Raw genomic sequence first — 25,254 nt, 5'->3', positions numbered from 1 at the left:
TGTAATTATCTCCAATTGCACCTCTGTAGGTGAGCAGGCTTTACTGACTATCTACAAAACGCCAGCGTCAGTTTGGAACCAACATTCAGAAGTTAAGAGACTCCTCGGGAGAAGGAGGCCAGACGAGAAGGCAAGACACCCTGCTCAGCTCAGCCTGCAAAGACTCGGGGCAGAAGTTAGAGGCATGGCAAGTACCGACAGTGATTCCCACCTCCCGAGTCTACTCCTCCTCCTTACCACGACCCATTTGCTCTTTTTGCTCATCGTCAATCTTCCTCCCGAGGCACTGACTACACTCCCTCTTCGAGGAAAAGCTACGCGAAACGCAACATCTTCAGCTGGAGAGCGTGCAAGACAAGACTGGCCGTGTCTTTCCTCCTCTCCAGACGCTGGAGGAAAAACTGCTCCAAAAGGGCTTTTTGCTCAGATTCCTAGAAGGCAAACCTGGAAAACAAGCTGCGCAAAACGGTAACGGGAACATCATCCTTGTTCTCTACCCACTGTCAGTAACTTCCTTACGTAAATAGACGGTCACTTGATGCACAGACGCTCTTACCAAAGACTTCGGGACCCCGAATCCTACACTTCAGCATGTGCTAAATATTATTGCCGCCTAGCCTAACTCCAGACCTCTTTCTCCACTCTCTGCCATCATCTAGCATCAGCCAGTTTCCACAACCCCTCCTGGCTTACAAGCGCAGGAGCCTTCCTCTCCGCAGCCCCTGCCACCTTGAGCCGCAGCTTCACTGGTTTTCAGCCTCTGCAACCCAGCTTCATTCTGGTTCACAGTGTCCCCGCAGGTGCATTAGATACCAGGCAGAATATTGCCTTGTTCTGTGTGGCAGTTCAGTACAAGAACGCAACAGCAGCTGGCAGATTTATAGGTGAGGGGAGAAGTGGAAGGAGCCAAGCTAAGCAAATTTTGGCGAAAGCGCGCACCCAGCGGCCTAGCACGCAGAGACCCACCACCGAGGCAGCCCGTGCAGATGCGCAGGTCGTTTAGCTGAAGTGCAGCACAGTCAGTGGTAAGGCAGTCATTAGTTTCAGCATCATGTGCTCTTCTATATGTTCTTTTAGCTTTAGGCAGTTTCACTTCTCTGGTGCTAGAAATACAGGTTTTCCATTCCCAGACAAACAAAGCAGCAGCCCAATTTTCTATTTATATTTGATACAGCACCCACAATTGCACACACCATGCAAAAAAAAAAAAGCCCACTATTTTAAAAGCTGGAACAAGTGAGCTCAGCTAAAAAATGAATATTATACTAGAGAAGCAAGTATATCTAGGGACTAGTTATACACAATTCTTAACATGCAACCTATACAAGGCTGTACAGATTAAGTGTCATTCTGAGATTTACTTGAAGATGGCACCGAGCAACAGAAAGTTGGCAGCAGTAGCGAAAGTGAGCTTCAACTTGAGCTTATTCAGTGAAGCTGGAGCTCCAGGACACGACAACTCCATCACATGCTCTTTTCAGAGCTCCTTCATTTTGTTAACCCACAGCTTTGCCTTCCTCGAGTCCTACATGACCAACCGCACCATCCACCCAATACTCAGACCCTCTAGAACTAATCGATGGGCAAGCTTACACACGAAGCTGAAAGAAAACCATGAAAACGTCTCCGCTTGACAGTCTGTGCTGTTCTATCTACCCGACCAACTACCGGCAACACCCAGAAAGAAAACTTTAGAAAACAAAATGGCACATGATCAACAATCTCCTGTAGGAACAGGCATCGCCCGACCTCTCTAAGGGCAGAGAGGGAGGCTTCAGACCAGTGCTTGCAGGTGCAGAAAAAACAGAGACAGAAACTCTCCAGTTTATACCTTTGAATATGATCCAGACTGCGAGGTGCAACCTACACTTCCCCCTTCTCATCCAGGGGTCCAAGAACTGGTAGAGAGAAGCTGAGGCCAAGGCCAGGACGCCCAGAAGCTGCGGCAGGAAGCCCAGACACCTTCCACTGCAGGACTTCGAGCTCCTCGGCCTGGGCTTCCCGCCCTCCTCCAGGTGCCCGTCGGCCGTGCAGGATCATCCCATGAAGCATGCATCAGCCAAGACCAAGGCGTTGCTGCAGGCGGGACGCTCTGCTGCTCCATCCTCAAGCCAGGCAAAGCAAACGATTTCCTCCTTTCCTCCTCCTCTACGGACAACGCCGTGAGGAATCTCAAAGCTGCCTCCTCTCCGAACCAGCAAGGACGAAAACGTTTTGCAGAGTACTCCAAAATACTTTTGGCAACGTTACTGATGCCTTCCTGTGAGGCTGTTTATACTGGCCACCGTCATGGACACCAGAGGTAAGACGGACTCCTCAACAGACCAAGCCTGACATTTCTTAAAGGAAAAAATTCCCTGGCCACGTGTCTCCAGCGACACCAGGTCTCACCAGTCCCTCCTCCCCCACCCAATAACAAGCGGTTTCCACCTTCCTTAGTCATCTCTGCTCAAGCAGCACAAGGAGTCACTACGAGCAGAGCTGTCGCGCAGACGTCGCCAGCAGCAGGGCTGCCTACCCGGGCTCCTGCCTCCAAGGCAGGGAGCGTGAGCGTCCGTGACGGAGAAGAGAAGCACAAACCAGAGGCCGGCCCTCGTGCCGTTCCTCAGGAAGCCACTGGTCTTCCACAAAGGGAAGCAGCAAGGCCTCGGCAAGAGGCGCCACGTCACCGGCCGGGCAGCACGTCCGAGGGACCCGCGCGCAGCGCGACGCGGAGCCAAGGGAGATGTGCTACATGCGGAGCTCACGTTTATCTTTGCTCTCGTTCCTTCACCATTCAGGTAAGGAATCGCCTCTGTAAGCGGCAGATGCACAGACAGGGTTAATGAGGCAACTTTGGACAGTTGCATCAACGTGGAGGCCTGGCCCTGGCAACGCCAAGCCAGGTAAGTGGAGAAGACAGCGCTGGCCCAGCCGACCCTTCTCGGAGGACTAAGCGCCACAAGCACATCCATCGGTCCTCCCCCGGTTTAGGGCACTCGCGGTGCTCCACAGGGCACAAGGAGACCCCTAAAGCACGCTGAATCGCCCAGCTCCGGCGAAGAGGGAGAGAGCAGCAGCGAGGAAGTTGCTCTGGGTAGTTTATCTACGCAGATTACTTGTCCAGGAGGCCGGTAGGAACCTCGGGCTCCCAGTAACACCATCCTGCTAACCCCCCTCTGCATTACAGTGCGGTGGTCAGACCCAGCAGACACTGAGCATTTTGCGGGAGCGATGGAGTACGCGCGAACGTATTACGCACACATGTTCATGCGTATGTATATATCCACATAGGAGCGAAAATCCACAAAGCAAGCAGGCCACTAGTGTCTGGTTAGACCCCTATGGAAAAGGGAAAGAGAGGACTGGTACCAAAAGAAACACAGCAATGCTTAAATGAGGAATAAGTTTGCACAGTCCTTTGAAAATGTTATCTGAAAACTCCTAGTAGGAAGTAGTGGTAAAGGACAACTGCCAATGCCACTAATAGAGAAGTGAGAACAGAACGTAGCTGTAGACAGGCCTCTACAATAATTTCAGGAGATTGGAAGCATCCTAAACACTTTGAGAGGACTATTTTGCAAGAGACTAATTTCTGCTCTTCCCAAGGGCAGCGAGCGCAAGCTCATCCACGTGCAAAGCCCACCACACCTTCACGATGCCTCGGAAGAACAGGCCACCTTTTTTTCCAGCCCGATAGGGAAGAAAGCACAGAAACATACAGCAACGTCCCTTCCAAAAGCGCAGGCACTGCCGAGTGAGTGATGCTGCGTGGAAGGGCAGAGAAGCCCCTAATTTCCAAACAGACAAGAACAGGTTTCAGTCACCATCTTCAACGAGAAGGACCCAATCCTTCAGTCGCTGACACGCGCGTCCAGTAAATGAGACTGCAATGTTCAGTAAATCCCAGTATTTTTGCTCTTCCACGCTATCGAAGCAGACCCTTAGCACAGGCAACCCGGGGGAGCAAGAGTGAGACGCCCAGTAGCAAAATCTCCCTTCTGCCATTTGAGGAGTGCCGGACTCTCAGCCCAAATCAGCGTCTCCGCATTGCTTCCAACTTTAGCCTCGATTTCAGACAACAGCATACAAGATTTTGCCCCAGTTCACCAACAGGAACTACACAGCCAAATGGATTCAACCCCACGGGGAGCAGAGACTTCAGAAGCAGTGCATGTACACACATGCGCGCGCACGCACACTCACATGGCCGATTAAATAAAACCCAAGGGAAAACAGACACTTCAAACACAATTCAGAAGCATTTGGAGCTGTATTAGTTCAAAAAAAAGCAAACAAGTTGGATTACTAGAACAAATACATTCGTAACATACAGGGTTTGGGGAAAAGAAGTAACCCGCTCTACTCACATACAAAAGACTTAACACTGTGCTATAGCAGCTTCTTGACTCGGCCACTCAGGTATTTGCACCAACATTCAATTCAAAAACAGCATTCCCACATTATCCATAATATTTGCAGAGAAAGAAAACTTGAGCTGTGCACCCAGCCTAGGCACAGGCTGGTGAAAAGCGTTATGTTTTTCAGTGGTGCACAACTAACTGATTAGGGAGATATCAATCCAAAAAGCTCTGCCACCATCTTGGTAACTTGAAACAACAAGAATTGTGCCATATCTTACTTAATATATTTAAAAATAGTATATCAATGGAATAAAAGCTGTTTAAATCTTCAGCTGGATTTGGCCTATTCTGGTAAGCTTATGGAGCAGAAATCATATTTATACACACTAATGAAACAAGGTCCAACTTACCTTAATACGCTCCAGTCTTGCTGTTCAAAAGCCACTTTCGCACATCTGACTTCCAATATTCCAGTTGCACACTTAAAAAACAGAACAAGCCCATATGTAAACTAAAGATTTCACACATTTTGGCTTCTCATTCTGAACCTGCTGGGGCAGCTAACCAGCACCGTATGATGAAATCATTTGTCTAGGGGCTCACGAGAGCCTGACATATGCAACGCTACAACATCTTAACTTCCATCTAGGCTGAATACAAACCAACATCTATGTCGTAAAATGCATTTCAACACAGCACACACAAAATGGCTGGCTCCCAAGACGAGCATTTCCATACAATACTATAAAAAGGATAATAACCCAAAAAGGTAATTATGACTTAACGGCTAGGCAGTCTGAAGAGAGATCTGCAAGAACACTGACACACACACACAAAAAAAAACGCTATCAAATAAAAACGTGCTGCTCTTTGAATCCTGATGCTACAGATTGTAAGTTGTCAAGAAATACTACACTCAGTTCGTATTATTGTGTAAGCTGCAAAGAGAAATACTATGCTACAACTGCGTGAAGGAATTTTTTGGAAGGTAAGAAAGAAAACATGTAGGCCTATCACAAAGATTTTATCAAGAACAGAACATGCATCAGTCTAAAGAAACACACAATCCTAAACAGACCCTTAACAAAGAGAAAATCACTGACAGATTCTTTAAAAATTCACCAAGTGTTACAGAAAAAAAAGAAGTCATTCATAAATTGGGGGGTTAAGCAAGGGTTTTTCACTACTATTTAGATACACAAGAGTCAAAAATAAGACAAAGGAAATATTTTAGAAGACAAACCGTGAGACTAGTTTTCAACAGAATCAGGGAGCTGTCTCTAGATTGCAGCAGACCATAAATTCTTATAGTCATTTCAGCGCAAACTCGTTAAACAGTTCCGCTGTTTTCCCTTCCTAACCAGTTCCTCAGATCTGAATGATCAGAGCAAACGTAAGTACTCGCATAAAGACAACAGCAACGTTACGACACTTCTATTCATTAACGTGCATGCTTAATTCTCCTTTCTCCCACAAATTCGAGCTCCGAGAGGTACAACACATCTAGAAAGCAAATAAAAATGAATGGACAGAATCGCCGTGGTCGGTAAGACAATATTACAACTTCTAAATCAACTCGCTCTCACTGAGCAAAATGCCCATAACTGCAGTGGAGTATAGGAATTGCACGGCAGTTAACAGCTAATGAAACACAACACCAGCCCCAGCAGAACGAACCCAAATCGGCCCCGTCCAGGCGCCTGGAAGCTCAGAACACGCTATAATTTTGCTGCCATGTGTTGACTTTTGTACAGTACGAACCTAACTGTGTGGAGCAGATGGTATGCAAAAAAGTACTTCTTTTCCAATCACCGACAACCATCAAGGAAAAGGAGAGGGAGCAAATGATAATATTTACGCTCTTATCTGCCATTCCCGAGTTCTCGTTTTTAGCAAGGTTGATTTATTAGAAAGAGTTCCTGGAGCAAGCAAAGCTGCTGTATCCACCACGACACTCCTTACGCGTCACCCCTCCAGAGCACAAGCGGAGCTTGGCAGACTGGGGGGGGGGAAAAGAGATGCTTTTTGCCCCCCCACCCCCAAGGGGGGAAAAAATACATATATATATATTCCCCCTGCTTCACGAGGAATTTGGCTGCAATGGCACGTTTCGGGGAAAGCTCGGAAACACCTCCCCACCCTCGACGAAACCGGTCATTGAAAAATAAAGCGGGGCAAAACGGAGCGGGGGGTGGGGGGGGAGAGCGGTCGCCTTAATCCTCCTCCACCTCTACTCCCCATCCGTCAGCCTGAGCAAGCAGGGATGACGCAGGCTCCCTTATATAATAGCCCGTGATTTCCTCGACTGCAGGCCTTCCCTTTGTGCGCTGTGTACACTGCACACGCACACGCAGCTCCCGCCTGGCGCCGGGCCAGCGCTCGCCGTCAGCTGGCTGCCTCCATTCACGGAGAGGGGCTGGAGCTGACATGAAAAGGGGGGGGGAAAAAAGGGGGGGGGAAGCTATTACATCAAACCATCAGCACTACAGACAAAAGAATTTTTTTTTTTTTTTTTAATACCCGAAATAAGCCTTCCCGTGCAGCTTTAGCCCGGGGAGGGTCGCATTCAGCAACTGCACGCGAATACCGATGCTAGCGCCGAGGAACCTGAGCGGAGGTGGGATTTTTTTTGCAGGGTAGGGGGAAAGGGGGGAGGGAACCGCTCCAACAGCAAATACAAGCAACAGTGCTAGTTTTCTCCTTAAAATATTCTGTAAAGACATTACATTTAGCTTCCAAACTCATGTTAAAAAAAAAAAAAAAGGAGAGAAAAAGCAGATCTGATAATCCACAAAGAGCCTTTTGTCTGTTAAAAAAAAAAGAAAAAAAAAGGACAGTCTAAAGAATACTTACAGGTACAATATTCCTGCTGCCTCCTCTAGTTGTCAAGAAAATTAGAGACAGAGAGAAAAGAAGGGGGGAAAGAGAGAGGCGAGCGAGCCGGGGGAGGGAGGGAGGGAGAGCGAGAGCGCCTTTTTTACGAGGAGCCCTCTCCGAAGAGCATGGGCGGCCCCGCGTGCCATCCCCCTCTGGGGACCTGCAGAAACCCTGTCTCAAAACGGGCACTTCCCTGCCAATCATGCGCTGTACTGTTATATTAAACAAAAGAAAAGGGGGATGCTTACTTTTACCCATGATGCCTAGCGGGGGCAGGGGAAAAGGAAAAAAAAAAAGAAAAAAAACCAGTTGCAGCCGGTTTGTAACCTCAGGACATGGAATTATCTCTTAATTTTTTTTTAAGTCGTTTGTGGTATAAAAGTCAGTTAGCTGCCGCCCCCCTCCCCCACCGCGCCAGCAGCTCCTGGCACCTCGCCAAACTTTGTCTTCATTCATGAGAGCTCTTTTCCTCCAATGTTATTTTAACTGTTTAGGTCCCAAAACAGCCTTTTTTTTTTTTTTTTTAAAAAAAAAAAAAGAGAGATTCCATCAACATGGAGAATCGGTCGGTAGAGACACCGCCCCAGGAGCGGAGCCCTCGGCCCCGGCGGCTGGCGCCTCCTCGGCACCCTCGGACCCGAGGCCGGGGGAAGCCGCTTCGCCGGAGCGTCGGATCGTGGAAGGCGTCAAACCATTTCCTCCGTGGCGCGGCAGCAGCTCAGCGCTTCCCGGGATGCCCTCAGCGGCGGCGGCGACCCGCCGCGGACCTGCCGCCCCCAGGAGCCTGCCGGGGACAGCACGCCGCTCGCCTTGGCCCCGGTCTATCGCTGCATCCTCGAAACGTCTCCCAGATGTGGGATCGCACCTGCACGGCCAGGTCCCAGCAGCGCTCCCTGAGCACGGGGCGCTGCCGGAGGAGACGGACCACGGAGGAGCGGCACCTCTTTCCTCCACTCATCTCACGGGCGCGCAGCCTCCCTTCTCTCAACGCCCGTAACGTCGGCAGAGCTCAGAAACCTCCGCGGAGCCAGGACAGCCCAAGCCACGCAACCACGGTCCAAGGGTGAACTAGCAGCACACACAGATGCATCCCTGCTCCTCGGAGAAGGGCATCTCCCAACACCAAGAGAACAAACGCCACGGAGTCTGGAGCCCAATCCCACCCCATCAGTCCGCTCTCCGACTATGCTGTCCTGAGCCACCTGGTTTCAGACATCCAGATGGTTTCAGACATCCTAGCTGTTGGTTTGGATTTGATTTCCCTTCTTATCCAGAAATAAATGATCCAGCCTCCTCCTAGCGAGGTCTGCACTCCTCTCTCATCAGAGGTCCGCCACACCAAGCCTCGAGGCCCCAGGCCTCCCAGGCTAGGGCTCCAAGGCCTTTGAAGGCTTCAGCTCTGGGGTCTCACCATTTTGCTGCTGTGTCTACCACCAACCCTTCCCCGCCTGTCCCTCCTAAAACTAGGACACCAGAGTTTTGGCCAGCCGGCGGTTGTTCCCCACTCGTTCAGACCGCTGTACAGGACCTCGGACACCCCATTCCCCCTCTAGTCAGGTTTCGCTGCCCCAGTCGTTTTCAAGCACACAGCCGAGACACGCTGGCCTGCCAGTCTCATCTCCTGTGGTCCTCCCCAAAGAGCACCTAGACCCAAGCCTGTCATCTCCCTTTGAGCATTCTTACTCAGACTAATGCATACATGGAGATACAAAGAGATGGTACCTGCGGAGTTTGGAGCATCGCCCAGGGTATCTAGTGATGCCCACATCTTCAAAACACATACAGGTGCCACTCAACCCACTCACTTTACCTGAGATTGGACTCCTACAGAGAAAACAGATTTAATCAAGCCTTAAGCTGAAGTACTACATGTGTGTAAAACTAAGTTTCAAAGACAAATTCCCGTAGCTCCTCGTATTGCAGCACACCTACACAATGCTTTGTATAGGGCTAAAGAAAAGCAGGATCCCTATTTCAGAGGAAATGATGCTCTGAATTCTACAGGTGGAAGCAAATGACTGAAGATGAAATGCAAGAAAGGAAGCGAACGGAATCGAAGGCCACGCGGAGAAAGAGTCAGAAATGACCTCAGAGAGAGTGACTGGATGAGAGGTAACTTCATGATTAGGAAGCAACATAAAAGCTGTGGGCATCTGAGGAACCTCATGACCATGAAAATTTACTCAGTGGTGTAAAAAAAGCCTGTGAGATTCCTGAGAACTGTGAGCCAACCTCCTCCAGCCACTGAACACCCATGAACCCTGCTCTTACCAAGACTGTTTCACCACCAGAATAAAGTCCTACAACTATTTGGTACAAAAATAGCAAGGTAGCAAAAGAATATTTGGCCACCATGAGGCAACACAGCGCAAACTACAGCAGACTTGTTCTCAACAGCTGTTCCCAGAAAACATCTGCTGGGAGCTTCAGCCTATCAAAACCCACTGTCCTGAAGCTGGATGCAAATTCAGCAACATGAATTAGTTAAGAGGACATTAGCTTATAATGCGTTTACAACAGGTCTTCACCGCTTTCACGATAAATACGGCATTGGCACTTTCAGGTTAACATCTACCAACAGAGGTTAAATACACTCCTGACTTCTCAATCCGTATCATTCTCCCAAAAAGGAACAAGCCGCCAACAACTTTGGTGTAAAGGAGAGCGGCACTGGAGCACATTTACTTTCAGACACTGGTACCCAGCTGCTACTGACACCAAAACACACACGGTCTTGCACATCCAGATGTGGAATGAGATTCATCGTATTTCATGCTTTAGCTACTCTTACTTATAATACGCAAATCCAGTAGATTATTTTTACTCTCTTTAGTTGCTGAATTGCATTTCCAAAGCAGTGTCCGAACAAATCGATCCTCAACACTAAACAGAACGCAGAACTGTTCAAGTAAGACACTTTAAGGTCAGCGAGGCAGTAGGGGAGAAGAGAAGACAAACCATGAAACCCTCAACCCCATTTCTCAACCTATCCATTTATACCAGCAACAGTTGCTCACACTTCAGCTCAGGTGCCTTCAATTCAGAAACCCACAGAGACAGGCTTCTAATCAATTTCCAAAGAAATTTATACCATAAGAAAGACTTGCTCCACAATTTGCACTGAACAGCTCAAAGAGCAGAAGTCTACATGTCCCATATTACATAGGGTTTTCTTTAAATACTACAAAAAAAAAATCAACAGGGGAAAAATTGCTGCTCAAATGCAAGTCTTTTTGCATCCACCTATAGCAAATCCATCCTTTGGCTATAGTAAGAAGAGTCTTCCATATAGCTTTAATAATAGCTATCTCCGTTTCTTTTTCAGCCTCACATATGGAACTGAGCTATGACTAGCAGCACCCACAAACTGTTTATAATCAATTCTAATAAAACATTTTGACCATTATGCTTTATAGATTTGTGCAATTGTGCTGTTCTTGCCTGATCTAGCATGGTACTGAAGTAAGGTAGCCAAGTAGTGAGCGTGATCTTGACAGGTTTGAGGCCTCATTAAAGGATTAGCACGTATTTTAAGTTTCCAGCATACCAAGCAGTTCCTCAGAAAGCAACAAGGACAGAGACAGGTCACATCTCTCTTAGTCCGACTTTGTTGACTAAGCCGCAAGCAACTTTTCATAATCAACTTAAAAACAAACAAACAGAAAAACCCCACACCCACAGAACTGATGTGAATATTGAATTCTGTTTTTTTCTAAAGCCTACAGCAGAAATAAAGCCAATATTGCCCATGTCTTCACAAGTCAGAATGGGGCGCGTGAATGAGAAAGCGACGCAGAGCCGGCTGCGCTGCTGACGCTCACCGCGCGCAAACTCCTACTTTTACACTTCTGGCAGGCACTGGTAATAGGTTAAAAGCAGGTTTGGAACAGATTTTGAACACGCTTATTGTTTTCATAATATATTTTCAATACATTTTATCACTTATTCTTATCCTATCCAAGTCAAAGACCTAAGGCTCACCAGTCTCCCCATGCTGCACCCTTTACTGCAAACAGACTTGTCCAAAATCCACTCCATTAATGAGTATGTTCAAGTATTTTCCAAAGCCGATGAACCAACAGATTACTTCAAAACCTTGCACAAAGTTTTGTTTGCAAAACACAAAATAGCAATCCAGTGTGTCAACAGTTTGGATGGAAATTGTTTGCGTTAACATAAGCTGAAATACCTGGTGAAATGGGACATTCCGGTTTTGGTTGCAAATTACAAGATTGTGATAATCAAAGGTTAACAAGAGTGCTATAGTAAATTTGGAGAGACTCCCTGAATGTAATTAAATATTGGTACTATATTTCATTTATTTGCGGAGCAAGCCTAAGTGACCAACTTGCAAATTACATCTTTTTCAAGATAGCACACACAGGTTTCACTGGTTTTACATGCTGAAAGCATTATCAAATCATCTTCTAAAAATAAACCTATTACACAGTGCACAAACAACCATGTAATCTGTAATACTCAGTAACTATCATGTATTTAGTCAACCTACGGGCTGCAGAGAATCTGGTAATTAAACCAGAGTTTCAACACCACTGTAAGCAATGGTACTATCTGAGTTTGCCTTATTAGATAAAATGGAACAATTTAGTTTACAAAGGGGGAAATAACTAATTAGGCTGTAATTACATGGTAGTTACCATAGATTTATAAACTAATGAGGTGGTCATTTGGGCCCCAATAAGATTCATTTTCAGGCTACGTGTCCACTGAAAGTGTTGAACAGCAGACCAAGTGCCAGGTCGCTGAAGACAGGAGGGAGGAGTGAATCACAGAATAAGAAATCAGCACTTTAAAAGACAGTCCAAATATGTTATTTAGAACAGTTCAGAATCCTTCAGAAATCTTAACCAAGATTTGTTGTTCTGCTTGAAGAAACTATATGTTTTGGGAACCTGGGCGGGGGGAAGGATTGTGTCCCTCCAAGAATATATCACGTTAGGAAGCGGAGACCTCTGGAAGAAGCCCTCGGCCCCTGAGATGCGCCACGGTTCACGTCATCACCCACCCATGCAGCCCATCCGCCCGGAGATGGGCTCCTTAGAGCCCCTTAGGCGGCTTCCCCCACAGAGCTCTCCCTCGCCTTCCACCAGCTTCCTACCCGACAGCATCTGCTTGGACGCTAGAAATACGGGAGCCATCTACCTAGCGGAAGAGCAAAGAGCGCTTCCTCGCGGTCTCCTCCCAACTACAAGCTCTTACCAAAACGACAACCTTCTCCTTCCACAGCACGCAGCAGCCGTGCCATGGCTGTTCCTAGACCAGTCCCTGAGAAGACCAACCTGGCAGTAGCCAGAAGACGCTTCCCAAGTTCAGCCGGCACTGGAGGCTGCTAGCCGTTTCACCGGCATTGCCCCTCTCGTACATCACCGCCCCGACTTTTCATTTCCCTCCACAGACCGGCCTTATCTGCCACAGAGCCCTGCTTGGGCCTGACTGCAGAAAAACTGACCCTCTCCTCAGTTTAAACTCTGAATTGAGATGTTTTTGCTGGCTCTCTCTAAACACTCGTACCTAAGCAATGTATTGTCAGCTGGGTCTTCACATCTGAAATTTATTTCCCCCAAACCGAGTCCGTATTTGATGCTTGCTGAACAAGTTATTTTTCCATCTCACCCCCAGCCAAGGATTTCAAAGCTGGGTACTTCAAGCTGGAAGGATAAGTAAAAGCAGCTTGATTTTTAGCTACAATGAACATACACAAACCCCAACATATCTTTCTGGAAGCTACTGCAATATAGGTGGTTAAAAAAGACTTAAAGCTGTTTGTCCTTGACATAAGTTAAAAAAACTGACCTATCTTTTGATGGTTTGAAGAGCTAGCATTGTGTCAATTTACATCCAAGACTCTGATTTCATACACTGCATATCTTAGCTCCGAGTTTACATCAGGCACATTGTAGAAACTGAAATAACACTTAAGTTTAATACGGCCAGATGATCAATGCACCAGTTTCCCATCTTTGGAAGGCTTGTTCTCATTCTGGTTTGCAATGATATACCAGTATTTACACTTTGCTCTGAGCTGCAGGGAGAATCTCTGCCCAGTCTTGCATGTGCAGCTTTTTATTTCTTCACTATGTCATGGAGAAAAGGGAGCCGGTATCAAGAAGGAGATTACACTACCTTAAACACCTAGTTCTCTAAAACCTAGTTCCCCCTAGGGAAATCTCCATCCTACACTCAGCCTTCTTTATCTCACCTCTTCATCTACATCGACCCACCAAAGCAAAAAGTTTCTTCAGCAGTTTTTCCCTGTCCTCAGCCATTTCCATTCTCTGATTTTAAAGACTGTTTCACACTTTTCCATACTCCTCACCTTCCTCCAGACCTTTGATCATTGTTTTAAGGCTTGCAGAGATTCAGCAAAGATAAAACTGTTTTCCACAAATTGGGGTTGGCTGAGATGCTTTACATCTCTCCTACTGCCCCCTCCTTTATCCTGCCCTTCCAAGGTTTCTGAAAGATCTTTATGACCAGGAGGGGAAAGGTATTGGTAAAACATCACTGAACTATTCATTTAATTGAATTTTGGGGTCCTTTCATAAGGACCCATCCTCTGGGTGCTTCTATTTCCACTATGAAAAGGCCTTTGACTAAGTCTGCAAAAGTGCTAACAATAGCTGCTTTTATGCAGCTCTGTTTCCCGAACCCAATTCATTATCTGCAGGTGATCCATAGCTGAGAAATCTCTCCTGATTCCTGCCTGCTCTGCTGGGTGATTAGCCCAGAAGTCCTTGTATTCTCTTCATTTATGATTTTACAGTGATTCTTATATATAATACACAAAGGACAGGTGGCAAGGGTCTCGAGCGCGACAAACCTTCAAGTTTTCCCAGGTAACTAATCAGAAAGGTAAGAGAGAGGTAGCTGACCAGAAGAGTAGGATATACCAGATGTGATCACTTAGAGTTAATTTATTGGGACTAAATACTTGGCAAGTTTAATTTATACAGTCACTTTTCAAAGGACTAACATCTCACTGCACATAAGTAACGGCAGGGCAAGAGTTAGCTCAGTTTGGATGCTGCGCACCAGCCCACAAAACAACGACGATATCACAACCCCAAAATAAGCGACAAAGGTGGCCGATGTTCCCGTCGCCGGGACAGGGGCCAGCCGAGTCTCTCGCGTTCAGCCACACCGGAGAGGGGTCCGGATACACAGAACAGCTAGGTTTGAAGGTACACATTCATAACGAGACGTAGCCCAGAAGACTTCCGACACCTGGTGTGAAGACAGCACGAAGCCTGCCTTCATATACAAACATATCTCATGAAATTACAACAGGAAGAAAGCCCACAACTCAAAAGAGCAGTAGATGTCATGACAGTTTTTGAGGAGGATGAAAGAGAGTTAATTACAATAATTCTATTAAATTTTAAATTCAACCAGAACAAAACATCCAGCAACAGACAGCTGGTGTTGTAAATATAAGAATAGTAATAAAGACAGCAATTCAAAACAATAACATCCCAGTATCACTGAAGGACAGGGATACGGCAACATCATTTGTTAGCACTGCCTAAATCTTAGGCTGAATCTTGAGGGGAGATTCCACAGAAGAACCGAAGTAATAAAATGCAGGTCAGGATAGAGAGTTGTATTGTTGCTACTTGTAATTAACCTCGACACATCTAAAAAACTATAAATCCCTCCTAATTATTTTTCTGAAAAAATCTGGTGCAGTGGAGCATTATCCAAGCGCTGATCTTCACTATGGCAAGGAACACAGGGAAGTCTCAAATATAGCAGGACCCAAACAGGATGATTTTCGGCAGTAAAGCAATCCATCAGAACAGGGCGCATTGCACGAGAACTCTTCTGTTCCCTCGCTGCTTATTCCCCACCTGAGGTGTCCTTAGGTTATAAATCTGTCATTTGAGCTGCCTTTCTCTTCCAAAAGAGAGGGATCCCGAACCCCACTCCCCCCTTCCCTCTTCTTCATGTTTTTTGGACTTTTTCCTTCCTTGTCATTAACTAATAACAAGCAAGTGATCATCATCATCATAACACAGCTTCAGACTTACACTAAGTAATTTGAAAAATGTTTTGGTAAAATTGGAACACAACTACATGAGGAAAGCAGAGAAATTTTTTTAAACTAGAAACCTAAACTCCCATTCAATGCAACTTCAAAGCCTGACATCTCAAAGCAAAGGAATTGGTTAAGTGAAAACAAGGTTTCACCAGCAAACTTGCATGAAGCAGAGCAACGTTCAGCAGGAACAGATAGCCAGGACTGCCTCAGCATAATCCAAAGTTATTTTATTCTGGAAGGGCTAGTCATCACTGGCGTAACCCTATTACTTCAGTTCAGTTCAGGTCTGGGGTTAACCCCTCGGAAATTATAAATACTCTCTAAAATACAACACAAACAAGGCTTAAATATGTCCTTTGACTTGCTTATCTCCTTAGAAATTTTCAGCATAATGCCAAGGTTAGTTCCCCTCACACCCTTGGTTTTAATATCCACGGCAATTTTCACGGACTGGTAGCAGTCCATGACAACAAGAACTACTCGCAATGTAATATTTTCATAGCAGTGTTATCCCACAGGAAGATGAATGGACAGCCGTCCTATTTCTATCCTCACCACAGAGTGTGGGAAGCCGACAACGTCCAGTAGCTGCTGACTTCTGAGTCCACTTGTTTTCAGTAAGGGTCAGCGCTGCACTGTAAAACTAGCCACTGGTGTACAGAGCAACACTGCAGGTCCACAAACTTTGGAGGAGCAGACTAAACGAGAGTGAAAAACCAAGCATCATTAGCATAAAAATGTAAGCGTGATTAAAAAAAAACAAAAAAACCCACACAGGCAACAAAAACACGCACAGGAAAGAGAAAGCGAGACGTCTGACGGCTGCTGGTGGGCCAAATGAACCCGACTCGCAAGCCATCAGGAAAGTCGACACGCCAGCACACCAAGGAAGCATCAGAAACCGCGTGTGGTGCCCAGCAATTTATTAAGACGTCCTTGGTGACTTGCAACAAGCTTCCTAACCTATCGTTGCTTCAATCTATCCAAATCTCACCGAAATGCGCTGGTTAAACATAGCTGAACCCAAAAGATAAGTAGTGTAAAACTGCATTGCTAAACAGCAGACTTTCAGGATCTGACCTTCCCTTAAAGACACTCTTAAAAGCAAGTATACCAGCATCTTTCCCCTCTTGCAGCATAAAGGTATATTGTAATGGATACGCATCCTCTCATGCCTCTGCTGCATGTGTCGTTACAGGGCTACTAAATATACAGCGTTACATTAAACCAGGAGGAATTCTAGAAATGATGCCTCCGAATTCAAAGCAGAGATACTCCAGTGACTGTATTTGTGCATATTTAAACACGGCTTTCTTCCATACGGCCGCGAGTTTGTTGAAATTGTTGCAAACCCTGAAACAATAAGCTATTGAAATGCCAATTCAGAATCACACAGCACTAGTAGGTATTTAAAATTGTCAAGTCTCCAAAATTAAATTAGAATCAGGGACTTTAATAACAAGCAAGTTAGGGAATGATTCATAGAAGGGGAAAATGCATTAGATTTGGACTTATTCAACAACAAGGGACTATTACTAAGCAACCATTTTGAAACTCTCTCAAAGTCTGCATCTGTCTGATCGATTTCCTTTCACTCAAAATTTCCTCTTAAAAACAAGAAACCTGAAGCTCGTCCCCTCCTGGTGGGTTACCGAGGCAGGCGAGGGCGCTCTCCGGGGCGTGCTGCGAAGACGTTCGCTTGGCACGCCGAGAGCATCGCTCCGACACGGCGGCGGCTTCGTCTCCACCTGCGCTGGCGGCACCCAGCGCTTCAGCGCAGAGTCCGGCGGATCGGCACGAGCCGCCGTTTAAAGGCAACTTAAAACCGGGAGCCGCTGGGCTGACCCGCGAGCACGTTTTCGGGTCTAAGGGCCCCACTCCCCAGCCTCGCAGCCCCGAGACGGACCTTCCTTGGGCTACGTAACTAAGGCAAAGGGAAAGCGGTCCAAGCTTCGCACGCGCATTACAGCATTTTTCTAAAAACTCCCTGTGATTAAACAGCAAGTTACTGCAGCATAAAGGGAAAGTAACTTTTTCATCAAGTATTTTAGTTCATTACTAAAAACACTTGATAGCCAGAGCGTAAAAGCGAAAGACTACAACTGCAGATATTTGTAAATACGCAACAGACAGTTTCATCAACTCTATCCGGCTTGTTTCTGGATACCTGCATACAGCTCACATTGACTGGAAAAGCAAAAAAGCGTTTTATACATGTACACATAAATCATTTTTAAATGGCAAAGTGTTTAAATTTAAAAAGCTAGATAACAAAAAAAATCCAAAACATTATGATTGGCAGAGCATATGGGGCCTTCGAGATAATGTCCTGTCTCCTCCCTCAAGTCCTCTCAGCAGCAAGGAGTTTCAGTTCTTTTGTCTTTTCAGAGATTAAGTTAATTTTATTCTACTCAAACAGTGACTCTGCTGCAGACAAAAGGAAAAATGAAGACCCACTGCAGTGAAACAAGTTTTATAATTCATTAAAGTGAATTATCTTTCTTCTCATACAAACTGTGTTAGGCAGTCAGGAAAAGAAAAAAAAAGACAAGCAAACTGTTAAACCAAGAACTTGTCAGCAATAAAAATCTTGTCTCCAGGAGAATTTCAGGTTATCCATCTCACTTAATGTCTCCCATACTCCTCGAATGTAGGACTCGATACCAAAGTAGCGCGGAGTGCCACGCACAGCCAGCGTTCGGGCAGGGATGCCGATGAGAAAGTTTCCCACGCGCGCTGCAGAGCAGGGAACCAGCATGAACTCTAGAGCACTTCACCAGCTCGAGCAGTTTGGGGGGAAGAGGAGAGTCACCGTCAGCCTCGGACAAGAGGCATTTTAAGCACAGCAAGAACACATCCTCCTTCCTTGCAGCAGAGCTAAGAACCTGAAGAAAACCCGACTCCATCGATTCCTTGCTGGAAAGGGCACAACAAGAAGGTATTCGGACACGTGAGGGGAAGAGGGATAAGAAGCGGCCCAACACGTTGGCTTGCCACAAGAGCAGAGAGCGTTCAGGCCTCTTTCCTCCGGGACACTATTTCCCTAGTTTGCTTCTTGGGACATCTCCACATTGGGGAGAGGAGAGAGGCACCCGGCTGCTCCCTAGAAGACAGACTACAGGGACTTGTGTGGCTTGAAGGCAGGAATGTCCATCCGAGACCAAAATTTAAGGCTCCAACAGTTGGACAGAGAAAGGCACCGTTTTAAGACACCCTATAGAGAAAGTTTTCTTGCTCCCTTCCAGTTGCCTGTTTGAAAATACTCATCTTTATGCAGGTTTGGTAATAAAGATAATGCTTCTAAGCCCATGATGCTGAACTAGCACATTAAATGAATGAAATGTAGAATTTCAATGTTTTATCTTCTCATATCAAAAAACACAGGTGCTCTACTCTGATACTTAGTATAGGGCATAACCAAAAGTTGACGTACAAGAGATGGAAAACAAGCAATAAACGGTGGTTTCCTTTTTTCCAAGATGACAGACAGGTTTTGGTTAAGGACTGTTTTCAAAGAAATGGGACTCTCGCATTCATTTTCTAAGATTTCTGAGAAAATGAGGCCTACACCCAGGATCCTCTGGAAAAACATACTTACTAGCTTCAGGTGGTTGGGGCTTTATGACCATTTTGCAACGTGCCCCAGAACACCGCGTTGAACCGTGGTGGAGTCAGGAGGAGCAGCGCTACTACGGACTTCACCAGGCACGAACTCCAGGCGGATGTTAAAATGCTACCGTTTAAGGCATTTTAACTCCTCAGTTAAACTGAAGAGGACACGACCACAAATTACCGTATTATCGTTATCGCCTCCTTTCCCCACCCAGAAGAACGGCGCGGCTGTGCAGAGCTGCTATTTTGCCACCAGCGCCGAGAGCCGTGGATGCGCAGCTCCGGCAGCAAGCATGCTCAGAGGCAGCGGGCACCAGTCACTCCACCTACAGTACAAGACATTTGCATATTCAACAGCAGCAATGTTTGCCTTTAAAGAAAAGGCATGAAAAATTTACACAGGAAAAGAACTGCTAGGAGAATGCCAACTGCTGCGATGAAAACCAATAAAAGCAAGGAAATGTGCAGTTAAGGGCAAATTCTACCACAGCTCCTCCAATGCCTCTGCGCACAACAGGACACCTTTCCCCCTTCCTCCCTGTCGCGCCGAGGTGCCGGAGGAGACACAGTCCATTTCAGCCTTAGCCGAGAATCCCTTTAGCTTTCATCTTCGGTCACAACCTTAATGTTCTTTTAATGCATTTCTCCCCTCTCGTGGCTCCTTCAATCATCCGGCGGGGTGCTCGGACCTCCAGGAACGAGACGGGCCTCATGATCGCTGCGCAAGCAAGGACTGTCCCTAATCTAGCGTGGGGACTGGGCAATTTCAGGCTCACCCCAAGAAGTGAAACACTCGGATCTGGACAGTAACACCCTACATCCAGGGAAATACTATTAAGCCATTTATGCACTTAAAAGCCTGCCTTGGTAGGCACCACCTAGCTGGAAATACCTGCTGCCACTGTAAAGCTGAAAGACTTCAATTAAAAATAAAACAAAATGGATGCGGCTCTGCAGAACTTCTAGCCTAAGCCGTAGGACTGATACGAAATGGTCATATTGACTCCCACTTCGCTAAGGCTGCGTGGAAAAAAAGCCCCTGAGGTTCTTTATAGATTCCTCTGCACTTCAGCACAGTTCTTCATTCTAATTTTAGACAGGAGGCTTGGAAGCTGCTCTTCTAACACCCTCACATTTATATGGCACTTGAATTCCAAATACTGATGCTAGTCTTCAGAAGGATTTCAGACATATTCTGGATACCATTATCACAAATAACCAGATAATATTCCATGTTCAAGGGACAGAGTTACAAAACTAATTGCAATCTGAAGTTTACCATTATCCCTCTTTCCTCAACACACTGTCTTAAATAAACCCTTTTTTCCAAGGGCTTAGAGTGAGCAATTATAAACGATATGCCATGTTTGTAACAAAATCAAGGAGAATAAAAAAGAATAAATCCCAACGCTGTAGTCTCTTCCTCAACATTCCTTACACATTCATTTCCCATGGATGGGGACGAGCTTTCCGAGGACTATAAGTCTAACGAAGCCCATGACAAAGCTAAAGCACTAAAAAACACTACCTGGGATAACCGCTGCCTCTCTGCTGTTGTACCGTACGAGGCAGACGAAAGGAGGGAATTTATTAGTCACAATAAGGAAGCCCTTGTATCTCAGAACAGTACTATCAGCGCATAGGCCAGAGCTCTGCTTGAAAACACGACTTTGTTTTGTTACAAGCAGCACCAAGAATTGTTAAAACAAACCAGGGGGGAGAACCTTACTCTTCTGTTGGCTACGTGCATTTGCATAGAGCTCATTTCCCCATTTATATGGGGCACACGGAAAGGGGTGTGGGGGGAAGTCAGTGAGAATACAACCTGAAACCACTTCAGTGTTCCTTGATTCCAATGAATAAGATTTTAACGGCATTCTTCAAGAATTTCAGCATCTGATTAGGAGACGGCAAAGGAGAAGGAACCCCTCCAAGGAAATAATAGATGAAAAAGCAGATCAGCTCGACGACGGTACCAACGCTCTCGCCGAGCTTTCCATCGCGCCCAGAGCACAAGCCCTCAGCAGCTCACCCTTCCCTCCCGACACCCCAGCGGTGCCCCTCTCCCCGCGAGTGTCCCAGCTGCACGCGCGCCTGCTTTGCTCCCCAGATGATGTTCATCCGTCCATACAGCCCACTGATTTAAGCCACAGAATTGGGCCTAGACAACACTATTACACTGGGGTAAGTTCTACCCTCTGCCTAATTATCCAGGGAAATTATTCTGCTCCAAATCAGGTTTGATATATTTTGAGCACAGCAATATTTGAAGTTTAGCTTTCAGTTTAGCTTGAGGTCCAGAAAAGAGCATAAAAACGTGCTTTTCAGCCCATGCCTCCGACACACAAGTGACGCCTTGCAGGTATGTTGTATTCAGTTAGGAATGCCGGGGGAAGAGTCACTATTAGCCTCAGCTACGTTATCGATAGCCAGAGCACACCAGAACAACCACCAGGCACCTAATTCCGGTTTAGGTTATCTAAGCATCATGTTCATTAATTTTCAGCTAACAAAAAAAAAAAACACAAAAAAACACCCCATATCCTGAGGCTTTCTCACCTTCTCTGCATGGGACGGAGCGGTGGCTGGCAGATCTGCCGTCTCAGTGGGCCACCAGCATCCCTCCGGAAATGAAGCTTTGTTGCTCCTGGCCCGGACTCACTGACAAACTTGAAACCTTACTCTGCTGCTTCCACTGTGTCAAAAGCAAGAAGGTGGAGCAGGAGATCCATTACAGCAGTCACTTAAGGAGAGCAAGGAGAGAGAAGCCTGAGCCAGCAGCAGTAAAAACAGCTTTCCTGGAGAGACACCACAGCTCCGGAAATGGTGTTGTCACAGTAAAAATATGGTAGTCCACCCAAATTGCACTGGAGCGCACTGTGAGCGTTAGACACGTGGAGAACACGGGCAACCTGGGACGTCCCATTCCACACCACCACCTTGGCCAGCTTCAAAAACGCGACGCCGATGGCTACACTGCGCAGGTTTAAGTGCTCTGAAAATGCATCGGAATCTTTCACTACACTACTTCATAGTCCCAATTTCAAATTAATGATGTTCTTCAATTTAAAAAAAAAAAGTATATATATATTTTTTCAAATGACCCAGATAAGTTTCAACTCCACTTCTTACACTAAGAACATGCCATGGCAAAATACGCCTTTTCCCACCCAGATGTATCAGCTACCTGCTGTTTTAGAGGTTGACACTCACATTCTCTTAATGACTCATTCACAATTGCTAAGAAAGGGTCTGGTGTACCCTGACAATATTTATGATTTTATTTTCATTTTTTAACAGAAAGTTACCTGAATTACTATATTGACACTTAAAATTGATCAAGAGAAACTACTTAAAGTTTAGCCAATAGTAGTAAAAGAAAGAAATATGGAATCATTGCAACATCCTATTGCCTAGGCCCTATTGTTTTGGGTATTGCACCAAGATTATGTAAACTAACTTATGGAATAGCAATACAACATCCCAGCTGTTAAAAAAAAAAATCCGCAAACAAAAATCACTGTAAACGCAACCCCAGTGATCTCTAACCGGGCTTCTCTGAACTATCTTGAGATTAAGGAGATTAAGAAATACGTGAGTCTGGCTATTGTCTCTCAATACTTTTGGAGCTACCAAAAAAACGCTGCTTTCTGTGAAGGGATTGCTAGCGGCATTTAAGAGTTACAGAATTAGAAGAAGCAAATGGATCCTCAAACTGCGTTCACACTTTAAATGTGCACACAGAAGCGCCAGCGAGGTTTCAGCACAAGAGAACGCACTACAGCTATGTGCAAAACGAAGTTTCTTATGCATCTTTCAGTGGTTTATCCAATGCTATAAAACTGCAACAGCATGTGGCATTGTCTGATAGGTTGAATTTCTGCGAGCAAGAGGTGGGTAGCTTTACACTGGGATTAGATTTATAGCCCTTTTTTTTTTTTTTTTTTTACTACAACAGAAACATTTTGCTGTTGTGCCTCAATACAAACATTACGTGGAGCTGCGGGTTCAATACTTATACACGAGCAGCTTCAAATGGCACCTGGCAACTCTCAGAGCAGAGCAGCACTTTCTGAACCAAATGCCCCTTTAAAAACAAAAGTCATCCTCCATAGGGTAATAGACTGGGCTGTAAAAAAACCATGGATTTTTCTTTCCGTATCCTTAGCTCTTTTTATTGCCAAAATGTTTAAAAAATCCAATAGCAGCAATTCTTACGAGTTAACATGGCTCAGGATGCTATGCAACAGGACTCTTTCCAACCTGGGACCAGTGGGACCGCTTGCTAGACAAAGGCTCGCATTCCTTATAAACTGGCTGCAAAAAAAGGAGCAAGTTATAAGGTATGCAAGGACCTCAGTATAACAGTATGCTTTAAACATCCCCCTCCCCGTAGAGATCAGCGCATCAGGGAGCAGCAGTTCATTGTGCTTTGTTCTCCCCCCACCCAAGAGCTGAAGCTAGCAAGGAATCGCACAAAAAAGCCTCACCGGTTGTTTTTTCCGAAATGCTGAAGGGACTAGCGAGTGATGAAAGAAACTAAGTGAATGAATCCAGGAAACACACCTCTAATTTTAAACCCTGTGCATATTCTAAGTGGCTTATCATAAGCCCTGTGTCTCTTCCCCAGAAGAAAACATTGGCAGAAAAGACACTTTCAAGAGCATCTTAAGTTTAATTAACTCTGCTGAGTAGATATTTCTGCTCTCCCCCTCCCAGATGTGTTTGCAAGAAGACAGAGCAGCGGCTCCTTTGTGCGAGCAGTCGGAGCCTCGCGAGGAGCCGCTCGTTCCAAGCCGATTGTCAGAATTCACAGAAACCATTTAGACATCTAAACAGGAAGCCAGGCCATACTAGGTAAAGGCAAACCACAGCCCTGCAAAGATGGATGCTCCCTGTCAGCTGCGTGTCACACTCAGTTTCAGGCGGCCTCGTGATCAGGAAAAGCACTGAAGCTAAGGTTGCACCTAGTGCTGAAGACCTTAACTACTCAGAAAGCAGGTCACCAGTCCAAAGAGGCCTTTTAAGCTCCTAAAGCTTCCATTTTCCATCAGCAGATGATTAGTAACTCTTCTGTGACCAAGAGAACAAGGAATGCAACAAATTCCAAGCATGCTCCTAAATCAGAGCTAGACACACCGATTCCTACAGACATCTGTCCAAGGGGATATGAACTCTGCTGCGCACAACGGGCTGCAACCCTGTCCAGACACGCCGAAGATGCGGCTTTAACCCGAGGGCAGACAGGGCACAAAGAGCACCCCGGCCAGGCAGCACGCGAGGGGCGCGGAGACCGAACCGAGCGACGCAGATGTCCACGTACAGATGTTTAAGCTGAAGTAGTATTTGCCACCAATGACAGCAGCAGCGCGTGGGCCATTTAAAATTCGGTTACGTGAGCAACCAGGGAACAGCGCACGCGGACTGCCAGAATTTCAAGGGAAGGGGAGCACTCCCAGCACACCTAGACAGACAAAATACTACAGGCAGCCCTTGGCTCCCTGCACAGCCAAAAGGAGGAACACGCTCATTCGCCTTTAGTCAACCATGCACAATCCTTTAAAACCACCGTCCTCTCGAACCGCTTGTTGTTGCAATCCTAACCCTCCCCCCACCAAGGAACACTGAGAAATAAGAGTCAAAACCTCCCACACCTTCTTCCACAAGGACGCAGTTCCCCGCACAGACTCATCCCCCCCTTCCTCCTCCAGGTTGTCAGTAGTCAAGACAGGCTCAAAAAAATTCCCTTTTGGGGAGGGAGGGGGGGATTTAAGCAAACAGAAGGCGAGGAAGGCAAGTCAGTTAAAGCAAATCAATAAGATCGCATCCATATGCTGTCGCTCTTCCTCCCTGCTTTCAGCTACCCTCCGCTTGCCCAAACCACCATCACCTCCTCCTCCTCTTCCTGTCAAAGTCTCCCCCTCCCCCCCGTCAAAGAGACCCTTATTTCGAACCAGGAATACAGAAGAAGGGAGAGCAATTTTAAACTGCTCAAACACCCTTATTTTGGGAAACTGAGGAAAGGGGAAAGAAACTGTGCCACCCAGATTTCCAATGCTTAGGAAGGGCCTATGCCCAGATCTCCCGAGAAGCAGCTTTTTCAGCACCGAAGCCATCCTTCCAGGCTCCGCTCGAATCCTGAGATGAACCCAGCGCATCCTCCCCACCGCTCGGCTGCCCCCCTGCTCCACACCAAAACGGGCAGGGGTGCGGGCACGGCTCCTCACGCTGCCCACATGGGAGGGGGCAGCGCACAGCCACAGGAAGGGAACTAGGCAGTTACTGGACTCTCCTGCTTGGTGTTAAAGCAGAGAGGTGAAAGTTTTCTTGGCTGTCCCTCTCCTGTTTTTAATGTGGGGAAGC

General features: G+C 46.4%; 1 protein-coding gene and 1 long non-coding RNA gene across 5 annotated transcripts in view; one reads left to right on the top strand and one right to left on the bottom strand.

Moving 5' to 3' along the window:
* Window positions 1–25,254, bottom strand: part of GATAD2B (GATA zinc finger domain containing 2B) — a 53,567-nt gene that overhangs the window by 26,842 nt on the left and 1,471 nt on the right. For 3 of the 4 annotated variants that reach the window (XR_010886619.1, XM_067313118.1, XM_067313120.1), the window contains exon 2: window positions 4,754–4,824. The exons of the other annotated variant lie outside the window; for it this stretch is intronic. The gene's annotated coding sequence lies outside the window, so the exon portion shown is untranslated. The remainder of the gene's footprint in view (window positions 1–4,753; window positions 4,825–25,254) is intronic. 4 annotated transcript variants of the gene reach the window in all.
* LOC136994629 (uncharacterized) lies at window positions 6,911–10,391 on the top strand. Its single transcript, XR_010886632.1, has 2 exons — window positions 6,911–6,960; window positions 9,225–10,391. It is a non-coding gene; the product is annotated as an uncharacterized lncRNA (long non-coding RNA).

This window comes from Apteryx mantelli, chromosome 31 (assembly GCF_036417845.1).
Source record: "Apteryx mantelli isolate bAptMan1 chromosome 31, bAptMan1.hap1, whole genome shotgun sequence".
Classification (NCBI taxonomy): domain Eukaryota; kingdom Metazoa; phylum Chordata; class Aves; order Apterygiformes; family Apterygidae; genus Apteryx; species Apteryx mantelli.
This window is presented reverse-complemented; position numbering and strand designations above follow the sequence as displayed.